The following is an 11,405-nucleotide window of genomic DNA, read 5'->3' on the forward strand; positions in this document are numbered from 1 at the left end:
GACTATTGCAGCTGGAGCAGATGAGGATCTGTACGAGGAGGAGCCGCATCAGGAAGTGGCGGAGTACTTTGGATTGAATTAGTAGATATAGATGTTGTTTGTTTACTTAGAACATTTGATTTTGTATTTGTTTCCCTAGCTGAGTGGACCGGGATATTATTATTTGGTTTATGGCTTATTCTATGCTTGATATCGCTATTGCACATTGATTCTATTTTGATTGCCACTTATTGAATTATTAACTCCTAGGTTTTCAGGAAACGAGTTCTATACTTGGGTTCTAAAAATTGGGGCGTTACAATCTAACTATAAGCGTAAGTCATCCAAAGTTAAAGAAGATACTGAAATCCAAGAGTAGGGTTGTGATCGAGGACATTTAACTACCCTCTTTTATATAAAAAAAAGGGTGCCTAGTCTCTCCCTTTCCTTCTCACATCTCAAATCCATTCGTACTCCACTCCATACATTCCAAGAACATCCATAACTTCCACATACTTACATCTTCACTATAATCCTCTGCTACTCCTTTTATTTACTTTGCCTACCCGGGGTCCTGATACCTTGTGCAGTATAGCTTGATGCAATAATGTTGAAGCTCCTTTGAATCCCCCTAAAAATCCTAAAATCTTGTAAAATAGAGACCATGCATTACACAGGCAGAAAAGGGAGCCTAACCCATTCTTTTTCCGAATCTGAGGCCCTTACACAGAATATATGGTGCATACTCACCGCATGAGTCATTAAAGTGAATGAATTTTATAATTTCTTAACCTTAAAGTGATTTTACGGTCTCTTGCTGATTGTGGATTCTGAAGTTTCATTTAGTTAGTGGCAACTCCAAGTTAAACATATATTCACATATGAGATAACCCACACTCTAACCAAACCATAATAAGAAACAATAGAGCAAAGTGAAAAAAGCCAAAAGAAGTGAGGGTCATTTCCTGCGTTTGCGTACAGGAGGGCATTCACACACATATTTTTAAAAATTTTTTATGTTACAGTGGAAAGGAAAGTAGGTAAAATGTTGAGTGTATTTGCATAGATAATGGTTGCGAATATATTAGACAATTTTAAGCAATATTATAGAGGCCATAGAATTCAACATTAGGAAATTTGTTTCTAAGACTCCACAACACACTGATGTAATAGACATGATGAATGTCACTATTGTGGAAAGAATCATCCTATGAACACCTATAAAATCTTTGATTCTAGAGAATTTTTGCATGTACTTAAAGATGAGTGGTCTAAACTTGATGAGAAGGTAAATTAGTGTATTTTATTACATTATGCAGATGAAAAATTTGGTTATAGGTTATGGGATCCAATTAACAATAATATGAGAAGAAGCATGGAATGTTCTTTCCAGAAAATAAAATAATTGAAGATTTTGAGAAGGTTGAAAAACCTTAACGCTTTGCAAATGATCTTATTGATGTAAACCCAATTCCTCCTCCTGTGGTGCATGATGATGGGAGAGATGCATAAGGATAAGAAGATATGGTTAGTGATGATATCCCTATAGATTATGTAGAACAGGAAGAATAGGGAGAGCAACCTTAAGAACCACGAGTTGAGCATCAGTTGAGAAGGTCTGCTAGAGTGAGCAAACTGTTCATAAGGTACTTAGCTCATGAGTATCTCATGCTTATAGATGAGGGTGAACCTAAGAACTATTTGAAATTACAGTAATGACCGCTTTAGTCGAAGTGGGAATATGCCAATATGTCTTAGAGGGGGCTGAATAGGACTTTTTAATATTTTATGACAATTTAATATCCTATCACTCTAATCTAAAAGTAAGCATGCATCAGGATTGCCACAAAGTAACTCTACTTGCTTCCAAGCCTAGTAGAGGATCCAATCATAACACTATTTTGAGAGATAAACAATATGTAAATCAGTTTATGATGGATGTGACTGTGTGTGAGGTGTGATCTCAGATAATCAAGTATGAAAAGTATTTAAGAAAATCAACACAAGCAATAGAAGACAATAGCAATCTCAAACACAGTCATTTTTATAGTGGTTCGACTACTTGTCTACTCCACTTCTTGCAGACACACTCAACCCTTGAGTGTACCGGATCTCACTAAAGGAGGTTTCACAATAGGTTCACCTCAAACTGGAGGTTTTAAATCAGGTTCACCTCTAACCAGTACAACCTACACTTAGGCTGACACAACGTGTCTACACGACACTGTTTATGCTCCCATGAGCAAGGGTCAACACATAGCACCCGACTTTTAGGCCACACTGGCCAAGGACCTATACAAGGACCTAAGAGTTTATGCTCTTCACAGAGAAAGGGATAACACAAAGTACCCCCACGTACACTCCCATTGGAGGCCTCCTATGAGGACTTGTAAGGGGTGAGAAACACCTTAGACCCAATCCTACAAAAGGAATGATCACAAGGGTCCTCTGGACTGTAATGACTTACAGATGATGAGCCTTGTTCAGCACATTGTCGAAGATCTCCTCCTTTGATGACGAAGAATCTTCTGTTTCCTTGAACCACAACTCAGAAGGTGTACCAATACATGGCGATGGGTTGGGTCAAGGTTAAAATGGAATCTTACTCTATTAAATGTTTTCTTATAAGGGAGATAGAGTGATTCCAATCATCTATGCATTTAAGGCATCCCAGCTTAATGATTTACCATTAAGGTGGTAGCTGCAGGATCCTTGAATGCGGAAGTTCATTCCCCAATCCACTCTATTGAATGTCAATGATGAGGGTGGATTGGAGGATGAACTCCCATAAGGGAAAAGGCTTAGGATATATGATCTAGGGTTAAACACACAAAAGCACTCTCTATTTTCTCTATCCAACAACCAAGGGTAAGCTCTCATTAAATAGGCAAAAGGTTATAACAGATATAAAATGGTCACATTTTTGACAGAGTTCGATATCATCGAGCAGGGTCGATATCATCGAGCGTATACTCTCGATAGCATCGACGGCCGCTCGATGACATGAACTCAAATGTCAAATGCTTTTGAAACCTTTTGCCAGCTGGTCGAGGGAATCAATCATGCATCGATGTCATCAGATTTCGAACTCCGATTTCATCGACATGAGGTTCGATTCCTTGACATTTGAAAATAAGAGAGACTTGCCTTTGAAGATTCTCAAGAAGGAGATATGATCGAGCATCACTCGATATCATTGGAATTTGAATATCGATGATATCGAGGTCAGTGTCGATTTATCGATAATTCTAAGGAATTTTCATATAAGCTTGCTAGATAGTTTGTATTCATATTCGATGACATCGACCATGCCTCAATATGATTGATATTTGAATATCGATTTTATCGAGTGACCTTCGATCCGAGAAAAAACAACCTGAAAAACTTTGCTGGATATAAATGTGTCCTTATTTGATATCATCGAAGGGCTTCCAATATCATCAAGATTCGAATTCTGAAAATATAAGGAGCTCTTCGATGTATCGAAGATTACATGATTTGCCTTAATAGAACTTTGGACACAACAAATCTGATGTTAATTTTATCGAGTCTACTCGATGGACTCGAGATTTAAATTTCAATGATATCGAATCCTCTATCGATACATCGATAATTCAGTCCAGAGATTTTTTCAGTTGCTGGACATCTTATGTCCTCATTTCGATAATATCGAGTGAGCTTCGAAAACATCGACAACAGTGTTCGATTTCATGGAACCATTTGTCGATAAATCGACAAAGGCAGAAAACTTAGAGATTTTTCTGAGTTTGAAAAAAGTTTTCTAACCATAATTTCTTAGGGTGATCAATTTAATTTTAAGGATTTTTACCTGGTGTTTTGGGACATGAGATGTGAGGCTAAGATTTGACTGTGGTGAGTTTTGGCATACATCTAGTTGAGGTAGATGCTTGATCAATCTTCTTATGGGGCTCTTCTGTCTAGCTAACTCAACGCACACGCTAATTGACAAACTAGGGCACTTTCACTATTAAGAAGATCAAATCGATGAACATAAAGGGAAGTGGCTTAAAGCTATGAATAGAAGATAGATTTCTTACATAAGAACCATAATTATAACTTGGTAAACCTGCAAAGGGTAAGAAAGTACTCAAGAGCAAGTGAGTATTTAGATTGAAAACATAAAAATAGCTAATAGTTAAGGTACAAGGCAAAGTTGGTTATGAAGGGCTTTGGGAAAAAATAACATTGACTTTGATGATTTTTTTTTTTTTTTTTTTGCATGTGGTGAAGATGTTATCCATTCAAGTTGTATTGTATTTGGTTGCAAGCATGAACCTAGAAATCGAGCAAGTAGATGTCAAAACAACATTCCTTCATGGTAATTTGGAGGAAGAAATGTATATGGAGTAGATGAAAAGTTTTAAAGTCAAACAAGGAGCACATGGATTGCAGGAAGCGCTCCACGGGTTAAAATAGGGCACAAGGCAATTGAACAAAAAGTGTGATTTATTCCTGATGGACTGTGAGTATAAAAAAAACCACTTGAGCAACTATTGTGTATTTATTAAGAAATTTTATGATGGTTATTTTATTATTCTTTTGATCTACATTGATGATATGTTGATTGTTGGTGAGGATATTGGTAAAATCGATAAGTTGAAAAAAAGAGTTAAGTCATTTTCTATGAAGGGTTTAGCACCAACATAACAAATTATGGATCTGAAGATCTTTCGCGAAGGAAGGTTAGCAAGCTATGAATATCACAAGAAATGTAAATTGAGAAAGTATTTGAAATGTTCTATATGTACAAAGTAAAACCTGTCGATTCTCTACTTGTAGGTCACTTGAAGTAAGGTGTGATCAAAGCCCCTTAAGTGAGAAAGAAAAAATGAAAAAAAAAGTTTCCTATGCATCAACAGTGCATCAACAGTAAGAAGTTTGATTATGCCATGATATGCACGAGGCTAGACATCACATACGTGGTTAGTATTATTTGCAAATTTCTTACAAACCCTGGCAGAGAGCACTAGAAAGCAATTAAATGGATTTTCAAATATCTCAAGGGACCATTCAAGGTGTGTTTATGCTTTGGAGGTAATAAGCATGTGCTAGAAGCCTATATAGATGTGTTTATGGTTTGGAGGTAATAATCCTATGCTATAAGCCTATACAAATGTAGATATAGTATGAGATATTGACTCCAAGAAGTCAACATTGAGGTACATTATTACTTTTACAAGGGAGCAGTGTTATGGCAATCCTATTAGTGCACTCATTTGTACACATATTTGTCAATCATGTGAGTCTGTGTGTCAGTGAGTCAGTTGAGCCATTGAAAACTGAAGACGAAAGATACAAGAGAACATAAAGCATCAATGATTGAAGAACAAGTAAATCATGAGGTGCCTTGGTGACCATAAGCTTAGATCCAAGACAACCTATCCTCTAGATGATCCATTCCTTAATAGGAAAACCCTTGTTTGATCATCACATAGCCTCAGGAGCTCAAATTAAACATGAAAAGTGAGGCTTCAAGAGGTGCAAAGCTGTTGTAAATCACACTGCCCAAAACAATAATTTTTGAATGGTTCTCGATCCCATCGATAAGCTCCTGATGTGTCTAAATGGAATCGAAGTCCAACTTGATATGATCGAAGAAACATTCCTATAATTAAATAGAAAATTCTTAGATTTTCTCGATGGGATCTAAGGACAACTCAATTCTATCGAATGACCTTTCGATCCTATTGAAAGAGTTATTAACTAGCCATTTTATAGCTGTTGTAATATGATTTTTTATAAAATGTGTATTTGGATCTTTAAAAAAAAATGAGTTTTAGCATCAATTAGAGCCCATGTGATTCCTACTCATATCCCTATTCCTAAGCATATAAATTTACGAGATTCAAGTCATCTTCTTGAGCTTTATGACTCTAATGAGGATTCCAACCTCCATTGTGAAGATAATCTTGATCTCCATCATTTTCTATTAATTATAGATAAAGCATATATGTATATCCTTATCTACATTGTCAGGCCCCAAGCTCAGGAACCGGGCTCACAAAATTCTCGGCCGCCAAATCCATTGCCGACAGCATCCGTAGTACCCCATTCTTGGCTCCTAGCTCCCATGAGCCAGTAATGACGATAGGTAACCCAACCCCTTAGTATTTGAAGTATGGCATGCCTGGGATTCAGATTAGCTTCATTTTTGGGCTCAACGGCTAAAATGAGAAAGGAAATTAGATGAATGGTGTGGATGATATATATACATCATGATGGGGCCCATGAGGAAAGCCCACATGGAAGCTTTGGGTGGTAGACGGTGCCAGCAGTGTCTTTGGATGTTGTTGCATCTAACGACAGTGCCACTGCCCTTCTCCCTCTCTTGTGTTTCAAGGGTGAGTTAAGGTCCACCTAGTAAATCCACTTTATCCATTTGAATGACCAACTCATGGTGGGGCCAAGAAGCTTTAGATTGCATTAATTTTTGGGTGTATTTTCACCATCCAAGTGTGCTTACACAATCAATTAGTTTAAATAGAAAATAAACATCATGGTGGGCCACACAAGGTGGTCCACACTATGATAGCATGTGGGACATGCTCTCCAATAGCGTGGCCCACTTTAGGTCCCACAACACCATGAGAGTAAGAAAAGAAAGGGAAAGGAAGGGAAAGAGATCCAGTCATCGGGGTGGCCCCCCACCATTATGGGTTCTACCACATACTCAATACATGATCAAGTTGGGTCCTACCCATGTGGGCCCACCAAAATAGAAAAATCACAAAGAAAGGGAGGGTTTTGACCCTCCCATGCACTCATAATAATAGATGATTGGTTAGATCATCTCGGATCAGTGATCGAATGGCCCACCAAGCTCCTCTTTACCTCTAATCTTCTTTAATCTCACTTTTGTCTTTCACTTACTCTCTTGCTCCCTCATAACCCTCTCTCAAGCTCTTTTTCTAATCTCTCCTAAACACTCTCTCTTTTCTCATAATTGCTCTCTACTCTTTCTTTCTTTTTTTTCTCTCTCTCTCTCAATCTCTCCCTAATTTTTTAGTATTTTTCTCTCTTATTCCCTCTCTACTATTGCTAGAAAATGGTAAAAATGAGAGGGGGTTAGGGAGTTTTTGTGGTAGATATTATAGGATAGGGAGGGAATAAGGGGAAGATGGAGGGGTAAAATGGGGAGAAAAAGAAGGAAAGAATGATGGCTAGCATAGGTAGGGGTATGATGTAAGACCCATATCCTATCTCGTATCGTTCCATAGGCCTTCGCGGTCTTTCGGTCGAATTTTGGCGACCCACGATCTGTTATCGGTGTTTGCATGAGATCCTGAGTCGTGTCCTGTATATCAGAGTCAGCTTGACTCGAAACTTGCATCCTTGCGACCGCGCCATCGACGCGGTTTTGATGTCGCATCTCGCACGTTGAGGCTATTCCTGGGCCAGAAGATGTGGGCCCATGTTTAGTTCGAGGAAAACGCCGTACATTGCAAATCCCAAGAGAATATATCCCATCAAATGTCAAGTACACACCCCATCACTCCCATCACTCACACCCATCCCCAAGTACAATACCCCTCCCCAAAGTCAACTCTCTCTTACAACCAAGTACACCCATCCATCACTCACCATCCCTCTCTCCCATCACTTCTCTCCCATTACCTCTCTCTCTCTCTCATTCTCTCTCTCCATTTTCAAGCAACCCCATGAGAGGTGGATGGCCAAGCTTCCATGAGAAAAGCTAGGTGTGGCCCACTCCCTACCACCCAATCTCACCCTCCATGACCCATCTCAACCATTGAAATTGTCCCCTTGGAGCTCTAGCATGTGTTGATGGAAGAAGAAGTCCAAGAAGATCTAACAGTGGGTGATTTTATTCTTTGATTTTGTGATTTGAGGGCCCACATATGCGGGACCCATCTTGATGTATGCATTATATGGGGAGGGCCCATAGTGGTGGGGTCCCTCCCCTCCTCACCTTCTCTCTCTCTCTCTCTCTCTCTCTCTCTCCTTCTCTCTTTCTCTCTCTTTTGATGTGTGGCCCACCTAATGATACATGTATTTTATCCGTACCGTCCACCTAGTGGGACACACCACTGTCCGCTAAGGGCCCACCTTGCTGTCCATTTTCAGCTAGGCCTGGACGGAAGGTAAAACACTAATATCGGATTAATTGGGTGTGGGGCAGCCCACCCATCCATGGACCACACCTTGATGTATGTGCAGCATCCACGTCGTCTGTCCAGTGGCCTAGACTGACTGTCCAGCGGTCTGGATGAAGGGAGAATACAAATATCAGCTCCATCTCAAGCTGGTGTGGGACCCACTTTCCTGAAAGTAGATTGGCTGGTATACCTCAACTAGTGGTATAGCTGTTGTATTGCGTCAGCATGCCTGTGGGCTGCTGTGATGTATGTGTTTTATACACACCATCCGTGGGACCCACTAGATGTGGGGTACATCCACACCGTCTGTCCGCTTGAACTGGACATGTGACCCCACCTCTGACGAATTCAATCCACACCGTTCGTCCATTTTGAAAGGGGACGTGGGGCCCACCTTGGTGACATGCTGAATGCAGCATGTGGACCTCCTTGATGGATGTTTTCCATCCAAATCGTCCATCTATCTTACTAGGACCGGCAGGAGCTTTGAGTAGCCACCATGATGTATGGTTTACATCCACACCGTCCAGAAGTCTGGACGGTGGGGACCACCTTGATATATGTGTTTTATATCCTGGCCGTCCAGGGGCCTGGACAGCAGCAGCTGCATGTCAGCAGTTCTGTAGGTCCCACTGCTGTGATGTCAGCAGGGTCTGTGGGACCCAGCTGATGTAAGTGTTTTATCTAAGCTGTCCATTTGCTGGACAGCCAGTAACCCCACCATGATGGATGAGTTCCATCTAAACCGTCCATTCATTTGGTGAGCTCGCTTTAAGGCTTGAGAATAAAAATGAGGCAGATCCTGGTATCAGGTGGACCACACTGCAGTAAACAGTGGGGGGGTGGGGGGGGGGGGGGGGTGGTTGAACGGCTACCCTTGAAACCCTCTTGGGTGCATAGAAGCTTTGGGTCAATATGATATTTATTTTTCCACTTAATTTAGGTTTTTGTGATCTTATGAACAGATTGGATGGAAAATAAATGTTATGGTGGCCTTGTGTGATTTAAATTGTGGAAAACATTATCTCCATTGTTAATTGTGGTATGGTTCAAATGATCTTTTGATATGATTTAATTTTGGGTAAATATCTCTAAATGGTGTAGATGATGCGACCCACTTGATGTATGTTGGGCCAATGTCATGCGCCCCTTTGTGATGTGTATTGGGCCCATTGATGCGGCCCACTTGTTGAATAGGAGGCCCATTGGTGCGGCCCATTGATGCATCCGACTTGTTGTATTTAAGGCCCCTTGTGATGTGAATTAGGCCCACCTGTGATGTATATTTGAGGCCCGGGTGGTATGGTATTTTCGGCTCATTGGTGCGGCCAATTGAGCGGCCCATTTTGATATATGTTAGGCTTGTGTCATGCGGCCCATTATGTTACATATGAGACCCTTGTGTAAGGACCATTATGATGTGTATGAGGCCCATTACTGCGGCCCATTGATGTAGCCCACTTAATGTGTATGAGGCCCATTAGTGCGGCCCATTGATGCAGCCCACTTGATGTGTATATGGCCCATTAATGCAGCCCACTTGATGTGTATGTGGCCCATTGATGCAGCCCACTTGATGTGTCTGAGGCCCCTTAGTGTGGCCCATTAATGTAGCTCACTTGATGTGTATAAGGCCCATTAGTGTGGCCCATCCATGAGGCCCATCATGATGTAATTTGGCCCATATGATGGGGCCCACTTGTTTTATATTTGAAGCCCATATGAGTGAGGCCCAACTTGATGTATTCGAGGCCCATGGGCGAGGCTTAAAGTGAGGTATTCGAGGCCCAATGTGATGTATTTGAGGCTCATGGGCAAGGCCTGATGTGATGTATTTATGGCTCATGTGCCGAGGTCCATTGTGATGTACGTGTGGCTTATAAGTAAGGCCCGATGTGTTGTATATGAGGCCCATTAATGCGGCACACTTGTCATATATGAGGCCCATTGGTGCGACCATTGATGCGGCCCACTTGATGTATATTGAAGCCTATGGGTCATAGCCCATTGTGATGTATGTGAGGCCATGGGTCGTGGCCCATGGTGATGTATATTAGGCCCATGTATGCAGCCCATCGCGATGTATATTAGGCAAGTGAGGAGGCCCACTGTGATGTGTTTGTGACCTTTAATGAGGCCCGATGTGATGTATTTGAAGCCCATGAGTTATGGCCCATTGTGATGTATTTTCGGCCCATTTGGTAAGGTCTAATGAGACGTACTTTTGGCCGATATGTTTTGGCCTATTGTGGTGTATTTTCAGCCCATATGCCGTGGCCCATTGTAATATATTTTTAGCCCATACGATTAGGCCCATTATGATGTGATGAGGCCCATCACGATGTATATTAGGCCTTTGTGTGAGGCCATGGACCCACTATATGTTTAGCTCTATATGGACCACTCATTGGGAACAATGTTGGTTGAATGTCCACATTAATGGGTAATGATGGTTAAATTTTCACATTGTGACCTTCCCATAGGTCGATTATCAAGGTCGATTATTGAGGGCGATTCTGATTATCGAAGCCGATTTTGATTGTCGAGGCTGATTTTGATTATCGAGGATGATTTCAATTATCAAGACCGATTTTGATTATTGAGGCTGATTCTGATTGTCGAGGCCGATTCCGATTATCAAAGCTGATTTCGATTGTCGAGGCCGATTTCAATTATCGAGGTCGATTCCAATTCCGATTGTCGAGGCCAATTGTATAGGCTGATTATTGGTACCGGTTGTCGATACCGATTATGAGTATATGACAGTGTAACATCATGATACATACCCATATGCATCATCTGCATATTTGTTATGAGATGTGGTTGACCATTGCATATGTCATTGGGCAGGTTGTTATGAGACTCCCTAATAAGCGAAGATTGTCTCACATGAGCGCACGGTATGTGTAGGATTGATGCATGACTGGATTGTATGACTCATGCATCTTGCATTGTGTTGTGATTACTGTATGCCCTAGTGACATCAGGGTCGTAGCCTCCACAGGCATGTCGTGGATGGCCAGATGAGATACCAAAAATTTGTTACTAGCATCAGACCGCCATAGATGGCCCTAGGTGAAAATCCCTAAACCTTTGAGGCCAGGAGACTTCCCAACGTCGAGACCGAGTGGATATATATGAGGGCATGAGGGCTGTATACCAGTAGGCTGCGTCTCCCAGTGTGTCATGATCTATTGGGAGGGGATGTGGCCTTACCCACCCAAGGATAGTGGGCATAGCTAGGCTGAGTTTGACCAGCTCGTGATTAGGTCCGCTATCGACGTGCCA

The sequence above is a fragment of the Magnolia sinica genome, chromosome 7 (assembly GCF_029962835.1).
Source record: "Magnolia sinica isolate HGM2019 chromosome 7, MsV1, whole genome shotgun sequence".
NCBI classification, from domain to species: domain Eukaryota; kingdom Viridiplantae; phylum Streptophyta; class Magnoliopsida; order Magnoliales; family Magnoliaceae; genus Magnolia; species Magnolia sinica.